At 31.0% G+C, this 14,489-nt stretch overlaps 1 protein-coding gene across 2 annotated transcripts in view; it reads left to right on the forward strand.

Annotated features, from left to right (window-relative positions):
• The first annotated feature begins 2,995 nt into the window (after positions 1–2,995).
• The window catches only part of LOC143915320 (homeotic protein distal-less-like), a 111,275-nt gene continuing 99,781 nt past the window's right edge, over positions 2,996–14,489 (forward strand). For both annotated transcript variants that reach the window (XM_077435894.1, XM_077435895.1), the window contains exon 1: positions 2,996–3,325. The gene's annotated coding sequence lies outside the window, so the exon portion shown is untranslated. The remainder of the gene's footprint in view (positions 3,326–14,489) is intronic.

The following is a 14,489-nucleotide window of genomic DNA, read 5'->3' on the forward strand; positions in this document are numbered from 1 at the left end:
TGCATGCACTCACATATGAAAGAAAAATGGGTATTTTCCGTTTTCAAAATAATGAAAAGAAGAATTTAGCTTAAGTATATGTAGGTATATTTGCACCTTATTGTAAGAATTGCCTCATATAATATGTCGCATTATTATATTGACATAGACAGGTACCGCATATATCTCATTTATTTTACATTGAACGGCATTTCTAACACTAAAAATATGATAATTTTTAATTTTGTACTTTCCAATTCTTTTAATAGTATAAATTTAACCAATATTGACATTGGTTCTTATAAGATTCAGTATTTATGTGTATATGTATATGTTGTAGGAAAATAATATATGACGAAAATATAATCAATGTTTTAGCTATACCTGTGTGGATTTTTAATCTATTGTTTATGAAAATAGATATATATACATATATTCATTTATAATAGTAGTAGATAAACATGTATGTATGTATTAATTTTAATAGGTACTCTAATACTACAATACAATACTCTTATTACTATAATATTATTTATATGTATTATAATAATAAATAAAATAAGCACCATATTATTGAGGTGAAATAAATATATAACATTAAACCCAGTTCTATATCATGAAAATCTTTATTATTTAATTATACGACACCAACACGGGCTTACAAAATCAAAGATGTTGAAGAGGATGCAGTATTAAAGTTTTTATAAAATATAAAAAAAAAACATAATTTCAAAAAGTAAGAATACTATATGCATGTTGATCAGCATTTGATTTTTTTATAAATATCTAATTGAACTACTAATATTAGGATATAATAGGATACATTGAACACCGCCCTGGTTCTTTTTTATTTATTTAGCACTACACCATTGCAAACAATAGTGTGTTATATACATATAATACATAGGGAATAGAAACAAAAATATGAATATAATTCCTTTGAACAGTTTCTTTCTAATTATATTGTAGGTGACGCAAATATTTAAAGGCGGACACCTTCTTCTATAAGGTTCATTATTTAAACATTTTTTTGTTAAATGCCGTTTATAAACATAATACCTAGTGTGTTCAATTTTACCTATTTATTATATGATATTCAATACAAAAAAATAATACGGGTAGTATGTATTAAAAAATCTTATTAGAAAGTAAGTGGATTTTTTTTGTAGGATAGTTTATATCTATAGATATATAAAATTGAATGTCTGTTTGTCTGTCTGTCTCGTATAGGCTCCTAAACCACACAACCGATTACGATGGAACTTTCAGGTTTTGTTGTATGCATGCCCGGGAAGCTTACTGTGAGAAAAAACCTCTTAATATTAATATTCGTAATTACGAATATACCGACGCGAAAGTTTGAAGCGCCATTGTGTAGTCAAGGAAATTTGTTCGTTGGTAACCACGTTACTTGAACTACGGCGTTGAAGAGACGTTATTTGAGCTCCAACAGTCACTTTAAATGGGAAAGGGAACGGGAATTGCAACGCATGCCGGGTTCAACTAGTATATGTATATTTTTGTACTTCTCGACCCGCTTCTTCCTGTCATTGGTTGCTCTTTGCGAGTACTTTAGTATTGCCGTGCCCTGAATTAACTCGACTTTTACCTGATGAAATACTCCGACATATACTGCCTGGTTCGCATATAATATCGGACTGTTGGGCAGCGTACGGAAATATTCCACATATTGCGAATGGAATATACACGCATTCGTTTGTGGTTCAATACAAATTCATCTAAATAAGAATCAAAACGGGCACGCGTTGCGCCAAATTGACGCATCATCATTCTTTTCAAACGCATCCACATATTTTCCACATTTTGCGTATGTATTTCACTATCATTTGGATCCACGAAATTATAACCACTTTTACCGGAATTCGGAATATTTCCGTACGCTGCCCAACCGTCCGAAATTATATGCGAACCAGGCAGTATATATCGGAGTATTTCATCGGATAAAAGTCGAGTTAATTCAGGGCACGGCAATACTTAGAGTACTCGCAAAGAGCAATCATTGACATGAAGGAGCGGGTCGACCAAGAATCGCTTCCGAGACTAGAGGGTACGCCCTGTCGAGAATTCCGACTTTTACCACAATAATAAATAAATAATTACATTTGAATACCTGAAAAAAACACAATGTAACTTTTTTTTTTCAATATCTCAAAGTTGGGTCTACGTGACAAGACAGAATGTTAAATAACAGAACACACAAATATCGGAAGGCAAAGATCGAAAATCGAAAGATCTTAAGTCGAAAGATCAAAAAAAATTTTGCATGGTAAACGGTACATACTCACTTAATTTGCGCGAGCAGGTTACAACAGGAACAAGAGGAACATGCTTTTCCTCCCGTATTCTGCGCGCGCACATTAATACGGTAGGAAAAGCCTGTTCCTCTTGTTCCTGTTGTATCCTGCTCGCTCAAATTAAGTGAGTATGTACCGTTTACCATGCACCCTTTTTTTTTGATCTTTCGATTTTCGATCTTTGCCTTCCGATATTTGCCTTTTCTGTAATTTAACATTCTGTCTCGTCACGGAGACCGCTCAAAGTTATACTTTTTGCACATAGCAGAACGACGATTTAATATATTTGTTGTACTTTATAGCAGGTGCATGAAAAAAGACAAAAAAATTAACCACTCGATAAATCAATACGAAAAATCATACAAATATTAAACAAAACAACACCGGTAAGATATGCAATAGTGAATTAATATATGTATGTAATAAAGCGAGGAGCGAAGCGCGCATTGCGGACGTATCGTTTTACTGCGGCCGAGCTTTTCGCGCACACCGACTACTGTGGCGTACGCGAGCGATCGTAGAGGGGCAGCGAGCTCCACCCCCCGTCGCCGAACGGGCCAATCACGAGCCGGCATCTGCCCAACGCCGAAACAATGGATGGCGGCGCACCAATCCTGCGCAAGAGAGGCGGAGATCGGCCGGCATCGACCAATCGCAAGCGAGATGGAATGGCGTCTGGGTGCGCGCGGTGCGCGGCGGGCATTGCGCGACCGGGCGCTCGCGAGGAAGGTTGTGCGCGTTGTGTGCGTCACGATGCCGATCGTCGAAGCTCAGTATCGCGACGAGGAGCGTTGACAGTGAAGTGTTAACTCCCCCCCCTCACCCACCCTGCCTCCTGCCCGACCTGTTCAAGTGTTCGTTTTTGCAAGTAAAGTAACAGGCAGTGCACATATATGTACGCATAAACAAAATTGGATTACAAGAAGTGGTGTGTCGCTAATTTAAAACTAAGAGTGTGTCCCGTGTTGTGACGATGTCGATCATCATCGCGTGACGGTTGGAAATCTATCTATCTGGATCTCGGCTAAATTGTGTGTATATTTTTTTATTACTAACATTATTCAAAGGTAGGTGTGTGTGTGTGTGTGCGGATTGTGCGCTTTACATTTTATTTTCTTCATTTTAAAAAGTACATATTTCGTCGTTTTCAAACCAATAACTATGATATGTGCAAAAAAGTATAACTTTGAGATATTGAACAAGAAATTTTGGTTCCCGGAAAGATGCACTAAGTTGCACTGAATACTAATTTTCAAAGGCGCTCAAAAATAACTTACGCAATATAATTTCATAAAAAAAGGTTTGCATTCTCGGATAGCATACAACTACCTAACCCCTGGACACTTTTTTTGTGGAATTCTATTGCGTTAGTTCTCCTTGAGCATCTTTGAAAGTTTGGATGTCTCTCGAGAGTGCAACTACATTTTTTCGGTCGCCAAAATTTTATATGGGGCAGATTTTGAAAACTAATTTAAATTAAAGTTGTATTGTGTTATACGTTATATGTTATTTGATTTTTTGGTATTCAAATGTTATGTTATTTTTTTATTATTAGAGTAATTTGTGCATATCTATCGCAGATTATAAATTATCAATTTTTTGACACATAGCGGGTTTTGACTAAACACATTTTACTAACCATTACAGTTGATTTTGGTTTAAAAAAAATGCTATGTGCGTTTGTTTATAGTAAAGCAGTTTTTATTTGACAATATTCTGGCTTATGCACATAGCATAGATATTTTTTTTAGCGACCACAGTTCACCGTATAATGCTTCACATAGAAGTCTTTTTATATGAAAATTTGATTAGTAAACTAGTCGTAATGGTCAAAATGTCGAGATCTCCAAAAAGTGAACATAGCAGATATTGGTTAGACAATGATGATATGTTAAATAAATAAAGAACACAGTTTGCACGCATTTGTTGGAGACTTTTGGTTTTAAAATGCCTGTGGAATATATTATTCAAACTGACAGTCATTCAAAAGTAGTCATGCTAATTGTTGAAATTTTCACTTTGAATCTGATACCTAATAGATATATTCAAATGTTGAAAAGTGTATTTTTTTATTTAATATTTTGAATCTGATACCTTATAGATGTATTCAAATGTCTAAAAGTTTCTTTTTTTTTTATTTAATTCTTCTATAATATAATAAGGCAAAAGTTTTGGCATAGAAATGTCATTTAAAATACATACATCAATATAAAAAGTGCTGATAGTAATAATAATAATAGTATGATTTGATTGAAGTGAATATTTTATCAAAACGATTTAGCATTGATTTATTTAATGACATATGCATAATACAATATATTAAACAGAATTCAGTTTGATAACCATCGGCGTGTAGGATTATCAGTTTTCAAACGAAACATTTCATTTTGTCAGATTCGTAATTATTTAAGCTTCTTACATGTCTTCGAATGCCTTTAAGTGAATTATTTAAAACACATTTGATTGGGTCTCGAATCATATTAAAAAACGTACACACATTAAAGTTGACATAAGCATATGCTGAGGAATCATCTTATTTATTGTTATTATTATTATCTGATTTTTTTTACTTAATCTGATCTTTTCTTTATAGAAGATTATTTCGTTATATCGAATTAGGAATATAAAAATACTATGAAATAAATGTGCAACATTTTAATTGGACTTAATGTAAACATAAAGTTATTGAATCAATCGATTAAAGCTCCCCAAAGCATGCTTATCTAATTATACATTAAAGGGAAAAAAACAATCGTGCCATATAATAATAATAGGCACGTATGTAGTTTATTGTTTTATTCATTTCATTATCTGCACACAAGTGCGATAGCAAGGGGTCAAAGTTTCATCGCGGAATCATAGTATTAATAGCGCAATTATCCGAGTGTTATCCACAGCGACCATCTGTGACATATGTCTCTACCCGTATATAAACTCACCCTCAACATTTCATACTGAATTCGCAACGTTCCATCCGGTCAAATCGAATACATTATGTATGAATTATATGTACTTGGCGTCGGATAAATAACTCGGCGCTTTTGATCGGTCATCGACGCTTTTAAATAAATTTTAATTACGCTAATCGGTAGATACTATTAGTGAATTTAATCGGGAACGTCGCTATTGTATTATATTATCGTTATGTTTGCAATGTCATAAAAATTAATGGATCGATTCGGTAGTACAATGGCGCAACGGTTCACTGGCTCGTCTTCGCCGTGCTTTATTTTCGTTTCGGTTTTTAGTACAAGGCGGTTATTTTTTATTATTGTTATGACTTAATCGTACGCATAGCTTTACCTAACAGAGATAACCTCATAATAATAAGAAACGTTTCGCAATATAAAATGTAAATTCAAAAATAAAAAGTGCGCTCAAAACGAAGGAAATGAAATTGTCAACGTTTTTGTTCACATATTTCGATGAGTAAACTAGTAAAAAAATAGGAATAAATCTTTAAGACTTCTATTTATTATTCAATAAAAAACAGATTTCCATTTGACGGAAAAAATACACCTAAATTATAATCTACAAAGAATAAATTCAGTATTATCAGATGAATGAAAAAGTTCGTGCATATTATAATACCTTTGCTGGTTCTTTTTTTTTTGGCGTTGAAGTTTGAGCGTTTTTAAAAAATTGAATTTATACATTTAGCGGTAAAAAAAGCAACACCTTTGTGACCGATAACCTCTTCTCAAATGTGCGTAAAGCTATAAGATTCTCAACGGCGATTGTAAATAACCTTTAGAGCTCTTTTGTAAACACGCGTAAGACCGAAACTTTCATTATTCCGATCGACAATTTGATTTTAATTCTCATTACAAATATCACAGTAACACGATATAAACTCTTTGTACAAACTCTTTATATCTTCTTTTAAAACCCCAAATAATCAAATAACCAAATAATATTTAAATGAATCTATGACATGCATACATTTCAGATGCAAATTTAAACTATTCTGAGTTTAAATTATAATTGCATAAGTATTTAATACTGTTTAATACCCAATTTGTCTGATTAATGCGATTAATGAGTTCGTTTTTCGGTCAAGTTTTGACCCTCACTATGGACGTCCACGTCTCGCCGTTCAAATAACCTATTATATTTAATTTTATAGCAGCGTGTAGTAGTACTGGTGCATACCCTCAAAATCAATTAACTAATTAATGCCCTGCACACACACGAGAGGGTGATCAATGATCCGTGACGCGAACGAGTTCCAATTGCACAATTCGATTGCTAATTGTACTAATTCTTTGATAATAATTTCCTTTCGAAAATGTATCGGCATATGCGTGTAAATGAAACATAACACGTACACGTATTTCGTAGAATAAAATAGTATTTTTATTATTTATTTCCATACGAAGTGTCCCTTAAGTCAACGACTTAATGAAAAATTGATAGTAATTCAGGTCTATTTATATAGTCAATTTCCTAGTTAAGTGTCTTTTCTATGGAATTTGATATCACTACATATCTCTGGATGTATTAGATTCTATTTAAATTTGATCAATTTGAATGATAAAAGACGTGTAAGCTCTATCAAGTAATATGATGTAATTTATTATTCTTGTTTGCGTTGCAATGAATACTAATAGTCGAATTTTAGAGTTCCAATTTCTGGTTATGGAATATTCCCGTTCGTGTTTGGGTATATTGAGAAATTTAATACACTGTTTAGAATCGAATTTCATGTAATATAATTCCATTACAATTTAAATTCGGAACTTTAGCGCTAAATACGTCGTGTGTATCGAAACGATCTGAATAATATCAACTATTAGTGTATGCGTCACAACAAAAATTGATTTATATGTAATTAAGACGAAACTCTATAATTATACACTTCAAAATTTACGACACACACACGTTCGTTCGATATAATATTATATTTTGGCCAAAAAACAAGTAAACGCTTTTACATATTCGGTATAAAAAAAAAAACTATAATATAATACATACGCTCGTCTTTGACAAAATTAAAAAGCTGTTTTGTAAATGTTCCGTGTTTTCCTTTTTTTTTTTATAAAGATCGAAAGATTGATATCGCTGGGTATAAAGTGTTAGGCTAATTTCGATTTTGAATGCATAAAAATTATTATTATGTATTATGTATTATTAGCATACGTAATTATAAATCAAAAAATTCTGTTGCGCGTACAACTACTAGGTGCTAGTTTTAGATAAGGTGCAAGTGTGTTAAAAAATATTATTCATATTTCGAAACGTGTTAGATTTTCCTTCCGATTGAATATTAAACTTAGATTGCTGTTTATATTATTAAAAAGTATTTGTATTGTTCAAAAATATATTTTCTAAAGTGTACATGTGTTTGCTGTATGTACGAAAATTTGTTTTGAAAGTCAGATAAAAAGCGATGCAGCAAAAAAACGGATACACTAATGTGATTTTTCGTCGTTTTAGGCCAAAAATGTACATACACACAAATTAATAATAATAATAACGTAAAAAAAATTAACAAACCATCGTCCGAACTGCCGCGAAAAAATATATATATAAAAAGAGACAACAACAACGCTTTTGTAAATATCATTAGAAAAAATCTCCCATAATTTCGTATTTGTACAATTTTATTTTTTTCCATGAAGGTACATACTATGGTTAAAAACGCTCGTCACCAATGAAATAATAACTCGGATTTTCACAATGAAAAATCCGTACGTTCCCACTGTTGTTGTGACAATAGACAGGGGACATTTTCAAGCGATTGTGCAACTTTGATGACATTTTTTTATCATTTATTTTTATTTTTATATATCATAAAGCGGCCTCGTACGTAATTACACACATCCTTCGCCATAAAAGTACCTTCATGTGACACACACACACATACAATTTTAAATTGTGTATTTTTTTCGACCTTTATGTAGCAAATCTTCATTCGACTGTGATGACGAATCGTTCAGAACGTTTTGTCAAGTTTGTTTTATTTATTTTTTTATTATTAGACACTACAAGTACTACGTTCAAACTTTGTTCCGTGGAAAATCAAAAATACCAATAGTATTTCTTATTAAGTATCATCAAATTATACAGAAAAACACAACATAATACATATCTGACTTAGTTAATAATAATAATACGATCAAAATAAATCAAATGCTTCAATTTTGACTTATTTTAAGCACTGTCTCAATTGAAAATGATTATTATGTATTGAATATTATATTTCAATTGAATTTGAATTTGGTTTAGATTAAAAAATTGATGCTCACTATTAAATATTGTACGTTACTGAATTAATACTTTACTTTTCTTATACACATAGATAGATAATGCAAAAAGGTAAAAAGACAACCTCGTGGAAGATGGGTAGACGAAATTATGAAAATGTGTGGGGTGAAATGCATAAGATTTGTGCAAAACAGAGACGAGTGGAAGCGTGTTGGAGAGGCCTTAATCCAGCAGTTAATGGTTAATTGTTGTAGATGATGATGATTATAGCTAGATATATATGATCCAATTGTTCATACATTTGTTTACAGGTTTTTACAGAATGCTTTAACTTGCCTTCATATATGCTTTCATAGTCAATTTGTTTTTACTCGATGAGTACGTGTGCAATTCAATGAGTACAAAATGCTACATATTACCATCTGAAAATAAGCCTCAGGCGTATTAATACATATATTTTAATATTAAATGGCGATGAATGAAAAGCGAATTGTATTTTAGTGTGTGTCGGAAAGTTACGCACACGCGAATGTATGGCACGGCGGCAATGATCAATCGCCATTTTATAATAGTTAATCTAATATATTATTGTAATTACATCAATTATGGGTACGTGCTGTGTACTGCTAGTTGTTTTATCGCCTATGAAATACTGTACGTATGTGTGTATTACAAAACGATTGAATTGTTTCGTCGTCGAGTGTGCAACGAAACGACTCTTCGACACGTGATCGATTCGAATTTCGCTCTTAAAATATTAGAAATCGTCGTCGAGTATCGATTTGCGAAAGTTTGAGGAGTGCAGATATTTTTCATGTATAAAATTTTTACAACGCGACATCCGAAGCGCAATCATAATGTGATTCGTTTCCTCAATTAAACTTGGTTTGACCATTGAACGTGCGCGCGTCCATATTTGACGAAGTTTATAACGCGTTTTTAAATAATAATATATTCCATTGTCGCGATATTCGCAATTTCGATTTCAAGATGGCCGATATTTGGCATTGTCTTTTGTCGCTTTTTTTTTTTGTATTTTTCCGAGCAAAGATCGACGCGGCGGTAAAATTCGCGCAGACGTTCGTACGAAAAAATCACAAAAAAAATCCCTTTTTTTTCGTATTGTGTGGAAAAAAAGAATGATATTTTCACACGGTTTTTCATGGACAATAGTTCAAAAAATGACTCAAAAAAAAATTGTCATTACGCATTAATGGCGTTTTGATTGTGGTCGAACATATATGTGAAATATGTTGACACGGGAAATGTACTCAGTTTTTAATACGAATTTTTTTATTACTATATATCTTTGGCCTTTTTTTTATAAAAGGGCCAATGTTGAATTTTGTCCAAATCAAATAAAATTTAATGTTTTGAAATCTCAAGTTTGAAATACATCAAGAGAAAATGCATTACAAATCTATTAATTGTGAAGATATTAACATTTACCCAAGTTTTTATTATTAATATCAAATAATTATATCCTTTTTACATTATGCAGTAATAAAATATCAACAAATACATTAAAATAGAACAAAGCGCAAAGCTATTTACTTACATAAATACATACATATATCAAACTCAATTTAAATAAAATAATCAATTAATTTGTATGACAATCAAAATTTCATATTGCTTGGATTTCATCTATATTTTATATAATTGATCGATTTGGACGAATCTCATATCTATATCGATTTTGGTTTTTTTTTCATCTTATCTTTTTTTGACAATCATTTCTTTGACATACCTTGAAATATTAGCTGTAGGTAAATTAGACTGATTTTTCTAGATCTATCTACAATTTTGAAAGGCAACTTTGAATATTTTGTCAGTGCTTACATATCAAAATATGGACTTTAAGATGCATGCTTTAAGTATATACATATATTCTTAAAGCATGCATCTTAAAGTCCATATTTTGATTGTATTATTACAATGTGTCATTTAAGGACAGCAACGGATACAGATATTTTTCAAAGAAGGGGTGATGTTTTAGAAAAATAAATGAATAAATACAGTACAAACTTTATATATCTACATACATACACTTACAGGTGAGCAAAAATATTATAGTAGATGTTGAAGAATCAATAGCTTTTTTATTATCAAATTAATTTCAATGATATTTAAAACATGTTATATAATATATAATATCATTCAAATTTATATGAACAATAAATATCAAACGCATGGAGATTTATTTCACTAGATATAAAATATAATATCCTTTTAATAAGATCAATTTCCAGTTGCCATCTCCCAAAGTGAGAATTTTTTCGACTACATTTTTTATAACATTAGTTAATTTTTGAGTAGCTATCGTTTGAAATCCTGTACAAATTTTCTTTTTGAACTGCTCAATGAGACTATTCCCTTGTCGAAATTTAATTTTAGTAAGGGGGGGGGGGGGTATCGCTTGTCCCTTGAAATCATCGATTCAGAAAAGGACGTATACAAATATAGATATGTAGATATGTACATAGATGCTGAAAATGCTTTAATTCACTTTTGAGTACTATACGAAAAATCATTATCGTATGAAAATATGCCAAAGAAATTTATTTTGAAATTGATTTAAATTGCTTTTGATCAAGCAATGCTATTTTCTGTTATAAAGTCCTTTATAATATTTTATTATTTTATAACAACTAACTTTGCGCTTAAATTTTATACAGAAATATGCGACGGAAATTGCATCGCTATTTTTTATTTAATGCTTATGTACATTTTCAATTTGTTTAAATATATTTTGTATATAAAATCAATGCCTTTTTTACCTGTATTCAATAAAAGTCAAAAAATAATCTGTCTTTTCATTCGTAGTATGAAAATATACAATATTAACATCGCATTGTTTTTACTGTAGGTGTTTTATATTATTTTAAAAATCAAGTTCAATTTTTTTATATTAAAATCATGGATTGAAACATCCATTTGCATAATAATAATTACATTTGACGTTTACAAGATTAAGCGACGTTGATTTAATACACTTACAAAATTCGATCTTCGATGCACGTACGATATATGTATATGTATATTATAATAAACATTCTTGCACAAGTATGCAAATCTATGCAATTTTTCCTCACGCACTCTCGATTTACGATCTCGGCGAACAATTAACTTAGATATACACATATATAGTTTATTATAAAATGCGTTTAGATGGATGTTTTTTCGCTTCGGCATCGGTGATTTCTCAATTAAACCACAACGGCGTGCAATTGATTTATACGTTTCATATACGAGCAAGTGCGTATAAATTCAAAGCCTGCTAAGGGAAACCGACGCGATAACCTTTCCATATCCGGCCGGGTGCTTCTGCCGATCGAGCTACCTAATTCTAAAGCCATAAATACACGGTGCTCTCCGATTATGGTGGTATGGTGGTGCGACCACCATACCCAACTACGTGTGAACGATTTTCTATAAGTTTTTTTATAATTTTTTCGTTCACTTGCACTCTAGATTTCTTCTGGCGTTCTCGATTCAATATGCAACGACGTTTTTTTCGTTCATTTTTTGATTAATTTATGGCCGAAAAGAATAATGATTTTTCCCGTCGGTCGGTCGCCTCGACGTCGTATCTAATAAAAATTGTAATTAGAATAGTGCGGTTTAATTAAAATTTTCATGAATATATGTATTTATATGTGTGTGGATGAAATATGTTTTTAGGTTTCGTGCGGATGAAGTTGGTGAGGGTTGTACGGTACTAGTAATGATGTCATCGCGTGTAAAAAAGTTTGAGAACTTGCGCTTTTTCCGTCGTTTGTTACCACTATCGAAATGATGTTTTGATTTGTGATTTGTGAGTAATTTTTGCAGTTAAAACTTTATGGAAATGAATAGATTGTAAGTACGAGCAAACAGCGCTTGGAAAGCAATGTTTTTTAATGACTTGGGTATTACTCTTTTCAATACAAAACAAAGTGTATAAAACATCATACTATTCTACTCGAATGACTTAATACTAAAAAAAAACTTATATATGTATCTTATTATACGTACAATTGAAATTTTGAACTTATAATAGAATCTAGTGTTGAAAAATATTAAATTTGCAATTCTACATACATATATATTAATAATTAATACAATACATACATATACATATTGATAGTATTTGTAAGGTTTTTGAATGATTTACTGTTTTTAAATTTGATTATTTTCATAAATTTCTTTATGTATATACATGTACATATGTATATTATTACGAAATGATAAATATACATCTAATCAATCAACAATATTATTATTTAAAAATAAAATACAAGATTTTATGAATGAAAAACTATTAAGCATTGCAAAACGGAGCTCGATACTTTTTTAATATAAAATCCTATATCAAAGCAATTTAAAAATAATTCAATTCACCAATACTAGATTAAGTTCAATTATTCGATCACTATTTTTCCACCATTAGTTTTTGACCTTTTAAATTATAAAATTGCTCAATTAGTACACTTGAATGAAGACGAAATTTACCTGTGTTTAAATATTCATATTACATCCATATTTTCATTTTTGTCATCGAACCCAACTATGTGTGTTTTATTATATTAAAAATGAGCTATTATGTTTCTCATTAACACATTGTTCTCAATATATAATAGAAAACATATCAAAGCTTTTTCTAGAGCCGTCGGACTATAATATATAATACATATGTACATCCTACATAACACAATATAATCGGTGGCAAAATTCTATCCATTCTATTGAAATTTAGAGCAGTGCTTCTGTCACGTTTCTGCGCCTGGTTTTATACCCACACAAATGGACGTCTGAAAACACAGGATGATTCGGCGCCTTTTCAAATTGGCGCCCCTGGCAAATAACCCACTTGTCCGTGTATCGAGAAGCGTCTATCTTGATTTTTCAATACCCATGGACATACAACTACAGCCTCCACTCAGTCGTTCTTTATTCGCCTTTTTTTCCATCTCTCTCTCTCTCTCTACTTCTTTTTTGTATCGCGCTTTTATTTTTTATCGATATTTCTCTATTGTAAGTTGAGAAGCGCAGAAGACGCACTGAATGTTCGAACGGCAATTAGCAATTATTCACCGTCGGCTTAATTAGTTCGATATGAACTTGAACTGTTTATTTAGTGGCAAATGTCTGTATACAGAGTGATTCGTGGTACTGTGCAGGATTTTAATTTGCTCCTTTGAGCTAGCAGATTGAACTTTTTACAAGATTTTTATTATTTCTTATTATACTGTGAATCTATGTAACACATCACTCGAATTCGATACATCTGTGTGTATAACACTTTCATACAATCATACAATTTCAGAAATGATAACTTCAATTTTTAAATATGGTGACTATAAATACATTGATTAGATTTTTGTTGCTTGAATTATTATTTTTATATTTGTATTGTTCATAAATATGTATGTTTTACTTATGTCAAAATAAATTTCAAGGAAAAAAATTCCTTCATTAACATTCCATAGCTATGTATACAGAGTTGGGAAATGTCAGAAAATAATACTTCTAAATAGTAAATATACAACTGAATCGATCACTTTTCAAATAATGTATCGTATTTGACCTACTCATATAGCACAACAATATTTCTGCCTTGCAGTATAAGTTTAAATAAAGATTTTCAGAAATGGGTTTTAGATTTCCTCTACTTTAGATGTGCATAGTTTGAAATTTCTGACGAAATTTTAAAGTTCCCATGACCTAAAATGTTTTGAATTCTATACAAAATCGTACTATCGAAATATCGTGAATACAATAAAGAAACAAGTGTTATATTTTATAACAAAGCTCATGCCATATCTAAGAATATTTAGATTGATTGATAGAATTATTGCAATTAATTTATGCAGCGTCCGATAAGATGCGTTATAATCCGGAATTGCCCAAATTCTATACAAATTTTTTTTAAGATTAAGTTTTTGAATTTTGTTCTAAATATAGAAAATATCAGTTTTTTTTATTAAATTGATATAAATTCAATCC

This window comes from Arctopsyche grandis, chromosome 8 (genome assembly GCF_051622035.1).
Source record: "Arctopsyche grandis isolate Sample6627 chromosome 8, ASM5162203v2, whole genome shotgun sequence".
NCBI lineage: Eukaryota > Metazoa > Arthropoda > Insecta > Trichoptera > Hydropsychidae > Arctopsyche > Arctopsyche grandis.